The following is an 18,118-nucleotide window of genomic DNA, read 5'->3' as shown; positions in this document are numbered from 1 at the left end:
GTCAACCGCCCATGTAGCTGTTTCCACATGCACTCTTGAACTCATACACCTAGTGAATCAACTGCTCACACATCTATGCACAAAGTCACACACCTCCCAGCCACCCCCACACAAACTCAATCTCCCATACAAATACTTGGGCAACCAATCAATAACATATATAGCCTCTTGTATAGCTAATGATCCACACATGCAGCAGTTTACATCACAACAGACATACTGAAGCACACATTCAGACAGTTTAGTCACTAACCCATGCATTTAGTACGACACATTTATTCACTCACTCATACAGTCAGTCACGCACCTACTAAATCCTTCATCCCGACACTTATACATCCACTCATTCTTCAATATATCAAACATATTTAAACTTTACAGAAACACACAGTCACTGGATGATGTCATCAGTGATGTCATCAGTGATGTCATTTGAGATGTCATCAGTGATGTCATCAGTGATGTCACTGACCATGTCATGAATGATGTAATATGTGACATCATCAGCAGTGGATTGCGGGTGCGCGATATATAGTTAGTGCAACTAACTATATATGGAATTTCAATGGTTTTATGTGAGTAAAATAAGTTTTTTTAAATGCTAATTCCTAACTATATATGGTCTATAACCTATGGTTTTTTCAGTGAATATATATATATATATATATATATATATATATATATATATATATATATATATATCTGAAAAAAACATAGGTTTCAGGCCTTATATAGTTAGGAATTAGCATATAAAAAACCTTTGAAATTCAATGAAAAAAACATAGGTTTCAGGCCTTATATAGTTAGGAATTAGCATTTAAAAAACCTTTGAAATTCACTCAATAGTGACTAAACTGTTTGAATATCTGTATTACTTTGTCAGTTGTTGTGTAAACAGGTTCTCCAGTTGGTTACTAGCTATGTGAAAGTCTATATTAGTTATTGATTAGTTAACTGAGTATTTGTATGGGAGAGTGAATGTGTGTGTGGTTCGGTGGGGAGTGTGTGACTGCCCAAAGATGTGTGAATAGTTGATTCACTAGATATATGAAGTTAAAACTACATGTTCTAACAGTTGTTTGGGGGAGTGAATATCTTTATGGGTGTGGTGATGAGCAAATATATTTCTCAATGGTACATGTCCAACAAACTAGAAAAATAAAAGGCAGTGTATGTGTCAGTTGTTGTATATAAAAAAAGTATACATAAGACTCAATGATTGTGTGAGTGACTATGTGGATAACATTATTCTTGTAATAATGATTTTATAATTCACTAATTATGACTTACTATCTAAATGAATAGATGAAGTTGTGTTTGTATAAGTGTGTAGCTAAGTAAATATGTAAGTATGATCCATTGTTTGCATAAGTGAGTAGGATGACTTCATATGTGAATAGGATGTGTGCTGGTGTGTAATGTCGATTTAGGTGTATAAGTATTTTTGATAGTGTTCTATTGTTCATTGACAGGATGCATGAGTGAATCTACAGGTAAGTGATTAGATGTGTGTATACATCTATGAATCACTGAGTGGGTTTTTAGATACTTGTATTGCTGTAACAATGGATTCAAATATGATACTCTGTATTTTACAAAGAGTGATGAAAGATTTTACTAGTGTATGAAAAGGTGTATGTGATTGTCACGTTAATGATGTCATCAGTGATGTCATCAGTGATGTCATTTGAGATGTCATCAGTGATGTCACTGACCATGTCATGAATGATGTAATATGTGACATCATCAGCAGTGGATTGCGGGTGCACGAAATATAGTTAGTACAAATAACTATATAGGAGCAATTTCAATGGTTTTGTATGAGTGAAATGTCAAGCTAACTATAACACCCCTAAAATGTATAGTTTTTTGAGTGAATTTTAAAGGTTTTTTAAATGCTAATTACTAACTATATAAGGCCTGAAACCTATGGTTTTTTCAGTGAATTTCAAAGGTTTTTTAAATGCTAATTCCTAACTATATAAGGCCTGAAACCTATGTTTTTTTCAGTGAATTTCAAAGTTTTTTTTAATGCTACTCCTAACTATATAAGACCTGAAAGCCCAACAGGAATCTCCAGTATGCGCCAGGGGACGGCATTGCAGAGAGGTGTAATGAAGCCACGCCCCTTTTTACACCTCTCTGCAACGCAGCCCCCGTGTATGTTTGAAGAGGGGGCACTAATTCCCCTTGCATACTGGGGGCCCCTGGGGGCCAACTAGCCCACCTGGAACCTCCAGTATGCGCCGGGGGCTGCATTGCAGAGGTGTAATGAGGCTATGCCCCTTTTTACACCTCTCTGCAACGCAGCCCCTGCCGCGTATGCAGAGGGGGAACTAATTCCCCTTGCATACTGGGGGTCCCTGGGGGCCCACTAGCCCACCAGGAGCCTCCAGTATGCGCCAGGGGGCTGCATTGCAGAGAGGTGTAATGAGGCCACACCCTTTTTTACACCTCTCTGCAATGCAGCCCCCGTGCATGTTTGAAGAGGGGGAACTAATTCCCCTTGCATACTAGGGGTCCCTGGGGGCCAACTAGCCCACCTGGAACCTCCGATATGCGCCAAGGGGCTGCATTGCACAAAGGTGTAATGAGGCTATGCCCCTTTTTACAACTCTCTGCAACGCAGGCCACTGGCGCGTGTGGAGAGGGGGGACTAATTCCCCTTGCATACTGGGTGTCCCTGGGTCATATCTGCCCAAACGCCGATATTCCGAACGATTAAAAATGACTTTTCTTGAGAAACATTTGAAATTGGATTATCATTTCCTATACTTTGGAATTTTTGAAAGACTGACTTTGAGGATGCTATAAATTACGCAAGTCTGCCCAAATTGTGTGGGTGAAATTGATACCTAGTCACTTTGAATAAGAATGTACGTACGTCTCGTCTAACATTTGGAAGAAATATCTAGTTATATGACAAAAGGATATCGACATAACTTGAAGGAAATAAGAACGCCCTGAAGAAGTTCTGTTGTACAGAACAAAACGTGTCGGCTGGCTGTGGTACATAAACTTAAGGAAAATAAAAGCATTTGAATATACACCAAGATTCAGCGCTTCAATAAGGACTCTAAGTGATATGATTTGATTGGACTTATTGTGCAAGTGGTGCTGTGCCAAACTTTGGAATATTCTCCACTACTCTCTACTACTTACTCTCTCCTACTCCACTACTCTCTAATACTCACTCTCTACTACTCATTCTCTACTACTCTACTGCTCTCTACTACTCTCTCTCTACTACTCGCTCCCTACTACTCACTATCTACTACTCTCTACTACTCACTCTCTACTACTCTCTACTCTCTACTACTCTCTCTCTACTACTCTCTCTCTACTACTCACTCTTTACTACTCACTCTCTACTACTCTCTACTACTCACTCTCTACTTCTCACTCTCTACTACTCTCTACTACTCACTCTCTACTACTGTCTCTCTACTACTCTCTACTACTCACTCTCTACTACTCACTCTACTACTCACTACTACTCTCTCTCTACTACTCTCTATCTACTACTCTCTACTACTCACTCTACTACTCACTTTCTACTACTCTCTACTATTCTCTCTCTCTGCTACTCACTCTCTACTACTCTCTACTACTCACTCTCTACTACTCACTCTCTACTACTCTCTACTACTCACTCTTTACTACTCTCTACTACTCACTCTCTACTGCTCTCTACTACTCACTCTACTACTTACTCTCTACTACTCTCTACTACTCACTCTCTACTACTCACTCTACTATTCACTCTACTACTCTCTACTACTCACTCTCTACTCTCTATTACTCACTCTCTACTCTCTACCTCTCTCTACTTCTCTCTCTACTAGTCTCTACCTCACTACCTCTACCTCTCTACCTCTACCTCTCCATCTCTACACCTCTACCTCTCTACCTCTCTCTACACGCACACATATACACATATATATATGCATATATATGCATATGCATTTATATATATGTATGTGTATATATATATATACATATATAAACATATATAATCAGATCATCAGCCTCTGCAGCCTTAAACACTTTACATTGGCTGCCAATAGGAAGGAGAATCCTGTTCAAACTTCTTTTGATTACTTTCAGGGCCTTCCATCAGCGTGGCCCGATCTATCTACGCAGGGGGTTTAAAAGATACTACCCAGCACGCTGCCTTAGATCTGCAAGCCAGAATTTACTTACCACTCCTCGCTTTAAACTGGCTACAAAAGGCGGCAAATCTATTTTTGTACTAGGAACCAAGGCGTGGAATAAACTTCCCCTTTCCCTGCGGTCCTTCTCCCAAGAAGCCCCTTTTAGAAAGGCATTAAAAACCTGGATTTTCTCTATGTCTGATACTCTGTGTAGGACTTTAGTCTAGTGGATGTGCTTAATAATATAGGATGCTCTCTTCCCTATTCCAACTCTTCCACCGGGTTGTGTAAGCGCCAAGATACTCCTTGGAGTGGTAGTAGCGCTCTATAAGTGTCCCTTACATTTACATTTACATTTACATTTTATAATCTGTATATCTATACAAATACAAATATAAATGCATGCATACATATACATATATGCATACATTCAAACCAGGTTACCCTTGAAGGAAGAGCCACAGTAGGTAGCGATTATTCCAATTCTTTATTCACGAAGGTTAGCTGGCATGTTAAGGTAAAAACGGCACCAAAAGCTTTTTTGCCAGACGCGTTTCAAGTCATTTCGACCCTTAATCATTGGCATTGGTTCTGCATTACAAACGGCAACGTGCAGCTGAGTTTTAAAGTTTTGAGTCCGCCCCAGTGGGCATGGCCACACCTGTGGCCTCTTGGTATTTGTAGTTTGCACTTACTTCTCTAGTGAGTCCGTTTTTATGAAATGCACAAAGTTTCACCATATAACAGCCACAGTGGGGCGATGCATATTCTTACTTGAACAAGTTGCATTTTTAGACCTCCGTGCTGGGCTACCTCCCGTATTACGGTGACATTCAAGTGGCGTCATCACGGGAACGCTGCGCTTGCAGCGGGGCTTCTTCCGCGGCTGGAGCAAGCCGCTAAATACAGTCAAACCAGGTTACCCTTGAAGGAAGAGCCATAGTAGGTAGCGATTATTCCAATTCTTTATTCACGAAGGTTAGCAGACATGTTAAGGTAAAAACGGCACCAAAAGCTTTTTTGCCAGACGCGTTTCAAGTCATTTCGACCCTTAATCATTGGCATTGGTTCTGCATTACAAACGGCAACGTGCAGCTGAGTTTTAAAGTTTTGAGTCCGCCCCAGTGGGCGTGGCCACACCTGTGGCCTCTTGGTATTTGTAGTTTGCACTTACTTCTCAAGTGAGTCCGTTTTTATGAAATGCACAAAGTTTCACCATATAACAACCACAGTGGGGCGATGCATATTCTTACTTGAACAATTTGCATTTTTAGAGCTTCGTGCTGGGCTACCTCCTGTATTACGGTGACATTCAAGTGGCGTCATCACGGGAACGCTGCGCTTGCAGCGGAGCTTCTTCCGCGGCTGGAGCAAGCCGCTAAATACAGTCAAACCAGGTTACCCTTGAAGGAAGAGCCACAGTAGGTAGCGATTATTCCAATTCTTTATTCACGAAGGTTAGCAGACATGTTAAGGTAAAAACGGCACCAAAAGCTTTTTTGACAGACGCGTTTCAAGTCATTTCGACCCTTAATCATTGGCATTGGTTCTGCATTACAAACGGCAACCTGCAGCTGAGTTTGAAAGTTTTGAGTCCGCCCCATTGGGCATGGCCACACCTGTGGCCTCTTGGTATTTGTAGTTTGCACTTACTTCTCTAGTGAGTCCGTTTTTATGAAATGCACAAAGTTTCACCATATAACAACCACAGTGGGGCGATGCATATTCTTACTTGAACAAGTTGCATTTTTAGACCTCCGTGCTGGGCTACCTCCCGTATTACGGTGACATTCAAGTGGCGTCATCACGGGAACGCTGCGCTTGCAGCGGAGCTTCTTCCGCGGCTGGAGCAAGCCGCTAAATACAATCAAACCAGGTTACCCTTGAAGGAAGAGCCACAGTAGGTAGCGATTATTCCAATTCTTTATTCACGAAGGTTAGCAGACATGTTAAGGTAAAAACGGCACCAAAAGCTTTTTTGCCAGACGCGTTTCAAGTCATTTCGACCCTTAATCATTGGCATTGGTTCTGCATTACAAACGGCAACGTGCAGCTGAGTTTTAAAGTTTTAAAGTTGCATACATACGCATGTTATTTACATGAAAGTTTAAAAAACACTAATAAAAGCAAAGCTAAAAAGCCACCTCATTACAAACAGAATGGCTTTACCTTAAACGAGGGCGAGATCTATTGCATTTTCAATGCTTGTTTACTTTGGTTCCATCAAGAAGGCATTAAGCTGTGTCACACATTTGCCATAAATTCTGAATGTTAGCACTCTAGTTGCTGATTAGATCACTTTAGTAAAGCTACTGCTCACCAGGGAAGTCTGCTGCTGGTATTCAAAGTGCATCGTTCAGTCTGCATGTCAGATTTTTTTTAATGAAATAGAAGAGGATTTGAGAAGTCACTCAAAATGTGCCCTAATTTTTCTTTCTGAAGAACTAATCATACTTTCTATGGCAAATTGAACCCCCTCATTTTGTTCCTTTTTAAATTAAATGTTTTCAGACTTACCACTTCATTCCAATCAAGATGGCTTCTGGTGTGCCATACTTTTGTCATAAATAAGACTGTTAGCGCTCTAGTTGTTCTTTAGAACACTCTGGGACATTCTGTCATTGGGCTATACTTGGGCTACATCTGGGTGATATTTGGGCTACATTTGGGCTCTTTTGTCTCTGGTGGCCATCTTGGGAGACTGCATGTCAGAATTTTTTAATGAAATAGAAGAGGATTTGAGAAGTCACTCAAAATGTGCCCTAATTTTTCTTTCTGCAACACTAATCATACTTTCTATGGCAAAATATACCCCCTCATTGTGTTCCTTTTTAAATTAAATGTTTTAAGAGTTACCACTTTATTCCAATCAAGATGGCTTCAGGTGTGCCATACCTTTGTAATAAGTAGGACTGTTAGCGCTCTAGTTGTTCTTTAGAACACTCTAGGAGGCTGCAGTAGAACACATAGGAATCAACTGACAGTCTCTGTCCTTGTTGGATGTACATGTTTTACTGAGAATGTCAGACTTCATTCTCACATGACTGAGAAAGATTATGTGAATTTACAGAAAATATGCTTTCAGTTTAGCTTATAGATCCCCTCCCAAACCACTGTGGGAAAAGCATGAGATAATAGTTTTCTTTCAAACATGATTCATGATATCACAGTAGAAGGCTTTTTCACATGGTAAAATCACCTTAGAACACACCACAATTCCTAAAATGAGTATGGAACCATCAACAAATGATTTATAATGTAACTAAAGTCCTAAAACCCTCTATTAACTACAATGTTTTTTAATGAGGTGCTATCATGTATATTGGTCCCAAGATGGCTGCCAACACTTCTTGGATGAAGTACTGACATCCAATCAGATTTCACGATGAGATGTGTGGTTAGGCTCCGCCCAGATATATATGTGTTTTTGAAGTTCATTTTCATAAAAACCACTGGAGCAATTTTCATCAAATATAGCAAAGGCACTTCTGCGTACCAGTCCCTACAATTTTGCCAAGTTTGGTGTAATTCCATTCAGCGGTTCGGGCTGTAGACTTGTCAGAACGTCCTATGGAAATTAACATTAAAAACACGTTTTGGGACCTCCTTTTTTCTCAGGCCCCACTTCACGAATCCCCCCTCCTAGAGGGTTCTAAAGAACAACTAGAGCGCTAACAGTCCTACTTATTACAAAGGTATGGCACACCTGAAGCCATCTTGATTGGAATAAAGTGGTAACTCTTAAAACATTTAATTTAAAAAGGAACAAAATGAGGGGGTATATTTTGCCATGGAAAGTATGATTAGTGCTGCAGAAAGAAAAATTAGGGCACATTTTGAGTGACTTCTCAAATCCTCTTCAATTTCATTAAAACATTCTGACATGCAGTCTAACAAGATGGCCACCAGAGACAAAAGAGCCCAAATGTAGCCCAAATATTACCAGATGTAGCCCAAGTATAGCCCAATGACAGAATGTCCCAGAGTGTTCTAAAGAACAACTAGAGTGCTAACAGTCCTACTTATTACAAAGGTATGGCACACCTGAAGCCATCTTGATTGGAATAAAGTGGTAACTCCTAAAACATTTAATTTAAAAAGGAACAAAATGAGGGGGTATATTTTGCCATAGAAAGTATGATTAGTGCTACAGAAAGAAAAATGAGGGCACATTTTGAGTGACTTCTCAAATGTTCTTCTATTTCATTAACAAATTCTGACATGCAGTCTCCCAAGATGGCCACCAGTGACAAAAGAGCCCAAATGTAGCACAAATAACACCCAGATGTAGCACAAGTATAGCCCAATGACAGAATGTCCCAGAGTGTTCGAAAGAACAACTAGAGCGCTAACAGTCCGACTTATTACAAAGGTATGGCACACCTGAAGCCATCTTGATTGGAATAAAGTAGTAAGTCTTAAAACATTTAACTTAAAAAGGAACAAAATGAGGGGGTATATTTTGCCATAGAAAGTATGATTAATGCTGCAGAAAGAAAAATTAGGGCACATTTTGAGTGACTTCTCAAATCCTCTTCAATTTCATTAAAAAAGTCTGACATGCAATCTCCCAAGATGGCCACCAGAGACAAAAGAGCCCAAATGTAGCCCAAATATCACCCAGATGTAGCCCAAGTGTAGCCCAATGACAGAATGTCCCAGAGTGTTCTAAGGAACAACTAGAGCGCTAACAGTCTTATTTATGACAAAAGTATGGCACACCAGAAGCCATCTTGATTAGAATGAAGTGGTAAGTCTGAAAACATTTAATTTAAAAAGGAACAAAATGAGGGGGTTCATTTTGCCATAGAAAGTATGATTAGTGCTTCAAAAAGAAAAATTAGGGCACATTTTGAGTGACTTCTCAAATCCTCTTCTATTTCATTAAAAAAAAGTCTGACATGCAGACTGAAACATGCACTTTGAATACCAGCAGCAGACTTCCCTGGTGAGCAGTAGCTGTACTACAGTGATCTAATGATCAACTAGAGTGCTAACATTCAGAATTTATGGCAAATGTGTGACACATCTGAATGCCTTCTTGATGGAACCAAAGTAAACAAGCATTGAAAATGCAATAGATCTCGCCCTCGTTTAAGTTAAAGCCATTCTGTTAGTAAACAGGTGGCTTTTTAGCTTTGCTTTTATTAGTGTTTTTAAAACTTTCATGTAAATAACATGCATATGAATGCATATATGTATATGTATGCATGCATTTATATTTGTATTTATATAGATATGCAGAATATATATGTTTATATATGTATGTATATATATATATACACATACATATATATGCATATGCATATATATGCATATATATATGTGAATATGTGTGCGTGTAGAGAGAGGTAGAGAGGTAGAGGTGTAGAGGTAGAGAGGTAGAGGTAGAGAGGTAGAGACCAGTAGAGAGAGAAGTAGAGAGAGGTAGAGAGGAAGAGAGTGAGTAATAGAGAGTAGAGAGTGAGTAGTAGAGAGTAGTAGAGAGAGTAGCAGACACTGAGTAGTAGAGAGTAGTAAATGAATAGTAGAGTGAGTAGTAGAGAGTGAGTGGTAGAGAGTCATAGAGAGTAAGTAGTAGAGTGAGTAGTAGGGAGCAGTAAAGAGTGAGTAGTAGAGAGTAGTAAAGAGTGAGTAGTAGAGAGTGAGTAGTAGAGAGTGAGTAGTAGAGAGTAGTAGAGAGTGAGTAGCAGAGAGAGAGAATAGTAGAGAGTGAGTAGTATAGTGAGTAGTAGAGAGTAGTAGAGAATGAGTAGTAGAGTGAGTAGTAGAGAGTGAGTAGTAGAGAGTAGTAGAGAGAGAGTAGTAGAGAGTGAGTAGTAGAGTAGTAGAGAGTGAGAAGTAGAGAGTGAGTAGTAGAGAGTAGTAGAGAGTGAGTAGTAAAGAGTGAGTAGTAAAGAGTGAGTAGTAGAGAGAGAGTAGTAGAGAGTGCGTAGTAGAGAGTAGTAGATAGTGAGTAGTAGGGAGTGAGTAGTAGAGAGAGAGTAGTAGAGAGTAGTAGAGTAGTAGAGAATGAGTACTAGAGAGTGAGTATTAGAGAGTAGTGGAGTAGTAGAGAGTAAGCAGTAGAGAATAGTGGAGAATATTCCAAAGTTTGGCACAACACCACTTGCACAATAAGTCCAATCAAATCATATCACTTAGAGTCCTTATTTAAGCGCTGAATATTGGTGTATATTCAAATGCTTTTATTTTCCTTAAGTTTATGTACTACAGCCAGCCGACACGTTTCGTTCTGTACAACAGAACTTCTTCAGGGCTTTCTTATTTCTTTCAAGTTATGTCGGTATCCTGTTGTCATATAACTAGATATTTCTTCCAAATGTTAGACGAGACGTAAGTACATTCTTATTCAAAGTGACTAGGTATCAATTTTACCCACACAATTCGGGCAGACTTGAGTAATTTATAGCATCCTCAAAGTCAGTCTATCAAAACTTCCAAAGAATAGGACATGATAATCCAAATCCAAATGTTTCTCAAGAAAAGTCATTTTCAATCGTTCGGAATATCGGCGTTTGGGCAGATATGACCCAGGGACCCCCAGTATGCAAGGGGAATTACTCCCCCCTCTGAAAACGCGCCAGTGGCCTGCGACCCAGAGAGGTGTAAAAAGGGGCATAGCCTCATTACACCTCTGTGCAATGCAGCCCCCTGGCGCATACTGGAGGTTCCAGGTGGGCTAGTTGGCCCCCAGGGACCCCTAGTATGCAAGGGGAATTAGTTCCCCCTCTTCAAACATGCACGGGGCTGCGTTGCACAGAGGTGTAAAAAAGGGTGTGGCCTCATTACACCTCTCCGCAATGCAGCCCCCTGCCACATACTGGAGGCTCCTGGTGGGCTAGTTGGCGAAATATAGTTAGTACAACTAACTATATAGGAGCAATTTCAATGGTTTTGTATGAGTGAAATGTCCTGCTAACTATAACACCCCTAAAACTTATAGTTTTTTGAGTGAATTTTAAAGGTTTTTTAAATGCTAATTCCTAACTATATAAGGCCTGAAACCTATGGTTTTTTCAGTGAATATATATATATATATATATATATATATATATATATATATATATATATATATATATTACCTACTGGCGGTCGCCAGTAGGTATATATAGTTAGGATTTTTTCTCTATGGGATTTTTGAAAATTCTATGTCTAATAACTTTGGCGTTTGTGGATGGAATTGGCTGAAATTTTCAGGAAAATGGAACATTTTGTTTCTGAGCAGCCCTTGAAAATTTGGGGGGTGTTCGTCAAGGGGGGGCTGAGAAAAAAGGGGGGTCCCAAAACGTGTTTTTAACATTGAGTTTTCCATAGGGCGGTTGGCCTCACTTTTAGCCCGAACGGCTGAATGGATTTGCATAAAACTTGGCAAAATTGTAGGGACTGGTAGCCCAATGTGCCTTTTGTAGGTCTCAATATATGTGCTACAGTGGATTTTGAGAAATTAACGTTTAAAAAAAGATATATATCTGTAACAGCGGACCGGGCAGCGCTCCAGGACGCGTACTTTTCGCGCAACGGAGCTTTGTGAAGCGAAGCTGATTGGTTCTCCGGCGTCTGTCAACATTCCAAACAGTCCGTAGCGGCCGCCATCTTGTCTCTCGGTAGGATCGAGAGACAAGAGGAGGCCAAAGCGAAGGGGCAAATGACCATAAGGGGGAATAGTAGATCCTCGCTGACCCCGTAGGTTTGATGTGGAGGTTTTAAAAGTGCCCCGCGGGGCAAAAAAAAATAAATAATAATAATAGAACGGCTGAATGGATTTGCACGAAACTTGGCAAAATTGTAGGGACTGGTAGCCCGATGTGCCTTTGCTAGGTCTCAATATATGTGCTTCAGTGCATTTTGAGAAATTAACGTTCAAAAACAAGATATATATCTGTAACAGCGCTCCGCTTCGCGGAGATAAAATTATATCTGTATTACCTAGCTGTTGCTAACACCAGTTAGCGACGGCTAGTAGGAGATAGCGACCATCTTGGGCCCCACTTTGCATGTGAGTGATGTTTATCACTAATGACATGCAAAGTGGGCATGCCAAGATGTTAGCGACTGGAAACAGTCGCTAACATCGCTATCTCCTATTATCAACTTTTGGAAATATTCGAGATAAGCGCGAATATCTCCAAAAAGTAACAGCTGCCCTGAGCAGTTCTTAGCCATGTTATCCAATGGGAGGTGGATAACATGGCTAAGAGCATTAGCTCGGTAATGCATGAATATCGCGGAGTTTTCAGCGATATTAATGCATTGCGGTCGTTTTTTATCGTATTTGCGATAAACCTTGATAATAGCAAGGTTTATCTGCGATAATTTCTGACGGTAAAAAAATCTTTGCAATGCATCGTTAGGGATAAATATCGTTTAACTTTGGTAATATGCCCCAACGTCTGTTAACGTTCGATTCGAAGGAAATCAGGAAGTGTTGAAAAACATTGTCTGCGCCATCTTGTCTTTTTTCAAATGCCACACTTTTGTCGTGCACGGCAGCCATTTTAGATGCCTTGACCAGACCCACTCTGTGCACGCTGTCGATCCTTAGCATGGCTCCCCACCCTCGCAAGCATCTCACCCAGGCAGTGGTCACCCCCGCTGTCTGTGTTATGCATGGGTAATAAACCTCCCCCCATCTGCGCTGCTCTTCCCTGAGAATCACACCCTGTGCCCGCCCGACACCTCCCTTTCGCCCTATTCACTACCGCACCCTCTGACACTCCTTTTCCTCTGTGTCCGATTGTCCAGGCCGGTCCTAGGCTATCAGCTAGCCCTGCAGATGTAGTTTATGGCCACAGCTGTAAAGAATCACCCCTCTTCAAAGGAGTTATAGTAGATCAAGGTCCACACTCGATGAGATCCGTCACAGCAGAAGCGTTGCTATTATCTGAAAACCATCCTGTATTGTGATTGGGGAGGGGACCGAGCGTGAAGCGGAAGATTCCAGGGATGACTCTTTGTACATCAAAGTTTTTACAATTATGTGTCACATTAAAAATATATAGCACTCCGACAAAGTAGTAAGATTATAAAACTTTAATAATTTATAAATATATACAAGAAAACAAAAATAGTAATAACATATAAACATTTTTAGGGAAAAACAACGAAGTAGCGGTCGGCTGTGCGAATAGTCCCAACGCAGCACAACGTCCAGATTTCCGGCGTGGGGCGTCGCGGGGGGTGGGTCATCAGTAGCAAACTGTTGTGCGAATAGTTCCAAGGCAGCAGAACGCGCCGAAATCTAGATGACACGAAAGTGATGTCTAGTAAGTTGCCACCCAGCAAATAACGGCGTGGGGCGTCGCGGGGGGTGGGTCATCAGTAGCAAACTGTTGTGCGAATAGTTCCAAGGCAGCAGAACGATGGCACCAAGGTGATGTCCAGTAAGTTGCCGCACTGGTTTTGGTATCCTACAATGCTGCTCCGAATAACGGCGTGGGGCGCCCCGGGGGAGGCGGCGTGAACGGGCCTCTCCAGGTGGAGTCTCATCTGTTGTAGTGGGGCGCCCCTTTACCGTTTCAGTTGCCATTCCGTCCGTTTTTGGTCCACTGTGTCAAAAGCCGCAATTCAGCTGAGTTGCGCCCACTCTTGCGGTGCAGCGATAGGCGGCTGTCACAGGACTCTCAAAATGGTGGCAGGCTCTTTCCTTTTTGGGCCTGGTGCACTGAAATGGCCCTGGGACACCTTGGAAATCGGACGCTTGTCTGCTAGGTCTTGGACCCCATTCTCGAAAGCGTCCCCTCCGCCTTGAGAATTCATCAAAAGTTTTGGGGGCCCCGACTCCTGCAGGCTTCTGGTGGGGAGCGGCTGCCATGATTGCTCGCGGAATGACCACGACGGAGCTACGAGATGGTGGTGCTCTCATGCTGACGCCAGTTTAGTCTGAAACATCCAGAAACAAGGTGAGGCTTTCATCGTTTGGGGGAAAAAAAAAAGTTTTCATCCAATGAAAAGTGTTGTTTTTAGGTCATATGATCAAGCCTTCCATCATTAGGAAACCAAAAGTAAAATGAACCAATGAAAAGTTTTATAAACAAGTCACATGACCTGTTATGCGGCATAGGGTATAAAATGCGGAGAAAATACGTTGGCACGTCAGGCGGCGTCAGTAGCGGACCGATGTGCGAATAGGCCGAAGGCAATACAACACGTCAAGATCCGGATGGCACCGAGGTGGTGTCCAGCAAGTTGCAGCACTGGTGTGGCCATCCTACAATGCTGAAAGTCGGCGTGGGGCGCCCCGTTGGCCTGTGAGTTTGCGTCAGTAGCGGACCGATGTGCGAATAGGCCAAAGGCAGCACAACGCGCCAAGATCCGGATGGCACCGAGGTGGTGTCTAATAAGTTGCCGCACTGGTGTGGCCCTCCTACAATGTTGAAAGTCGGTGTGGGGCGCCCCGTTGGCCTGTGAGATGGCGTCAGTAGCGGACCGATGTGCGAATGGGGCCAAAGGCAGCGCAACAATATTTTCTGACTGACACCACAAGGCGCTGAGATGCCAAGATCCGGATGGCACCGAGGTGGTGTCTAGCAAGTTGTGGCACTGGTGTGGCCATCCTACAATGGTAAAAGTCGGCGTGGGGCGCCCTGTTGGCCTGTGAGATGGTGTCAGTAGCGGACTGATGTGCGAATGGGGCCAAAGGCAGCGCAACAATATTTTCTACAATATTTTCGGAGTAGAAGACACCACAAGGCGCTGAGATGCCAAGATCCGGATGGCACCGAGGTGATGTCTAAGTTGCGGACTGATGTGCGAATGGGGCCAAAGGCAGCGTAACAATATTTTTTGTATGGAAGATACCACTAGGCGTTGAGATGCCAAGATTCGGATGGCACCGAGGTGATGTCTAGCAAGTTGCTGTACTGGTGTGGTCATCCTACAATGCTGAAACTCGGCGTGGGTCGCCCCATTAGCCTGTGAGATGGCGTCAGTAGCGGACCGATGTGCGAATAGGCCGAAGGCAGCACAACGCGCCAAGATCCGGATGTCACCGTGGTGGTTTCATAGTTGAGAGGCACTTCATCTGCAGTGGGGCGCCGAGATCCGGATGGCACCGAGGTGATGTCTAGCAAGTTGCTGTACTGGTGTGGTCATTCTACAATGCTGAAAGTCGGCGTGGGGCGCCCCATTAGCCTGTGAGATGGCGTCAGTAGCGGACTGATGTGCGAATGGGGCCAAAGGCAGCGCAACAATATTTTCTGAAAAGAAGACACCAAACGGTGCTGACATTCCAAGATCCGGATGGCACCGAGGTGGTGTCTAGCAAGCTATGCAGTTGAGTTGTGTGCGCACTTGCGGAGAATAGGTCGAAGGCAGCATAACAATGTTTTCTGAATAGAAGACACCACAAGGCGTTGAGATTCGGTTACCACCGAGGTGATGTCTAGCAAGTTGCCGCACTGGTGTGGCCATCCTACAATACTGCTCCGAATAACGGCGTGGGGTGCCCGAAGGGGGGGGGAGCCGGCGTGAATGGGCCTTCCTAGGTGGAGGCTCGTCTGCTGTAGTGGGGCGCCCCTTTACCGTTTCAGTTGCCATTCAGCTGAGTTTTGGCTGCTCTTGATGCTACAGCGACAGGCGGCTGCAAGAGGACTCTCAAAATGGCGGCCTGTTCTTTGGATTTGGGCCTGGTCCACTAAAATGGCCCTGGGACACCTTAGAACTCGGACGCTCGATTTTTTTTTCCTTTCCTTACATGCAAAAAAGGTAAATGCCCGGTACGTTACACGCTTCATCTGCCACGATGAACTCTCCAGAGGAACCGAAAAAAAATATAGTTGTGGTAACTATAACATGCATCGTCATATGGAGAGGTGGCACCAATTAATTATAGTGCTGCATAAAAGAGAGATTTGGAGGAGAACCCCTGACCTGCTAGTACATTCATCAAAGAAGTGGCACTGAGAGCTTCAGAGGCAAGGGAAACGGTCCCAAATATTTAGAAGAACTTTGGAAAGATTAAAATGACATGTTTAGATTGTGGCAAATTAATTTCATGTGGACAGATGAGTGTTACTCTAATAAATACAGCATATGAACATCATCATAGTCGATGGTTGGTAGAGACATTTTGACTATATCCTGGACCTGCCCGTCCTCGCCCAAAATGGCGCCGGAATAAATGGGACTCGTAACTCCTTGTTGTGTACTGGTTGCAGAACCTTGAAATCACGAGATATGTATGCAGTTTTGAAGCACATGGCGGGCGGGGACGAGAATTGATTGAATATTTCGACATCCCTATTGATATTAAGTTCTGATGTGTTATTGATTACTGTACTGTTGAAAGTTCGAATTAACGTCACCCATGGTACTTGCCCGCAAATGTATATCTAGATAATTTTATTGTAACTGGCCCTGTCGTATTTTAATTATAAAATGTACGTCCACCGATTCCGTAACTGTTAGACACCTTAGTTCTTGCAACCTAATGGCCCGCCCGTTACGTTCCTCTACAGTGTAAATGTCTATTTATCATATACGATTACAGTTTGCTCTGTGGCAGGCCCACGTGGTTATAGGCAAGTATTTGTATAATGAAATTTTCACAATAAAGGTTTTTAAAAGAAAACATGGTAGTAGTATATACATTGGTAAAGTTTTTAATAATAGTGACTGTTTTAGAATCATTAAAAGGCAAGTGAAATAAAGCAGACCAATTACATGAAGGGTAAAAGGTATAATACGAAGGAACGCAGTAAAGATAAATGGTCAAGGGCTGTTGTGTTTTCTATTCCTGCAACATAAAGTGATCGATAAGAATCTCATATTCAGGCGTATCGGCGACTAAGACAGCAGGTCGACCCTCTTTTGCTCAACGGCTCCGTCATGGGACGAAGAAACGCTCTTTTTCTCGAAAAAAGAATATATTTTACTTGCAGGACAGTTGTAAAATTTCCGGGAAAGTACATTAGCCTGGAACATTATAACATATATTTAAGAAAAAATAATGTTCGGAAGTAATGAAAAGCGTAATTTTTAGGTCATATGACCAAGCCTTTCATCATTACAATAAGAAAAGTAAAATGAACCAATGAAAAGTTTTATTAACAAGTCACATGACTTGTTATGCTTACGTTACGCGCTGCGCGCCCCGGATGACTTCCGGATGCGCTAACGCGGCGCGTCATATGACGCATTACGCGACAACGCAGGTACAGAATATAGTCAAAATGTCTCCACCAACCAGCGGTCGGAACACAACCCCTTTCAGCAGGCTAAATAGTTCTGTTAAATGACAACAGAAGGGACAGGCAACAAGAACCATCAGTCAAAGAGGGGAGGGCTAGTTCTTCTCTACCGGGTTACATTGGGGCGCTACCGGAACTGATCGAATTGGTAGTCTACAGTGTTTCTGGATGTTTCAGACTGAAGCTGGGGTTAGCATGAGAGCAGCACCATTTTGTAGCTCCGTCGTGGTCATTCCGCAACCAATCATGGCAGCCGTTCTTTATCGTTATTTTGGGCGGGGTGGGTGGCGGAGCCGAGCTGTTTTGCAGCCATCATTGTGTGGAGTTCAGTTCATCTCACTAGTTTTGTATTTGTCATGAGGGGTTGTTCCTAATGTTTCTATTTTAGCGAGGTCAAAAAGAGATCCCATTAGTGGCCTACTGATTTTGCTCGATTCCTTTTCTTTTTTTTTACACGATTTTTCGTTATCTGCAAAGACTAAACAGAGTATTGCGACTCTGTGTTTGTTTGTAAATAGAGAATGAACCAAAGAGAACTAATTCTAAAACAGTAAATACTTGGATAACAATCAATCAAATGGAGAGAGAAGCAGGCACGACGGATTACAACGGGGGCAAAGGCCTGCGTTAACTACCTTTCACTATCTGCAAAGAGAGAGTACTCCTAATAGAAATGGGGGGGGGGGCACCATTCAAAGCAGATCAGTGTGCATAAACGCGAAAATGTTTTCACTTACCACGTACTTGACATTCGACAGCTTATGATATTTGCTA

This window comes from Lissotriton helveticus, chromosome 4_1 (assembly GCF_964261635.1).
Source record: "Lissotriton helveticus chromosome 4_1, aLisHel1.1, whole genome shotgun sequence".
NCBI classification, from domain to species: domain Eukaryota; kingdom Metazoa; phylum Chordata; class Amphibia; order Caudata; family Salamandridae; genus Lissotriton; species Lissotriton helveticus.
The sequence above is the reverse complement of the archived record's forward strand: the minus strand, read 5'-3'. Positions refer to the sequence as shown.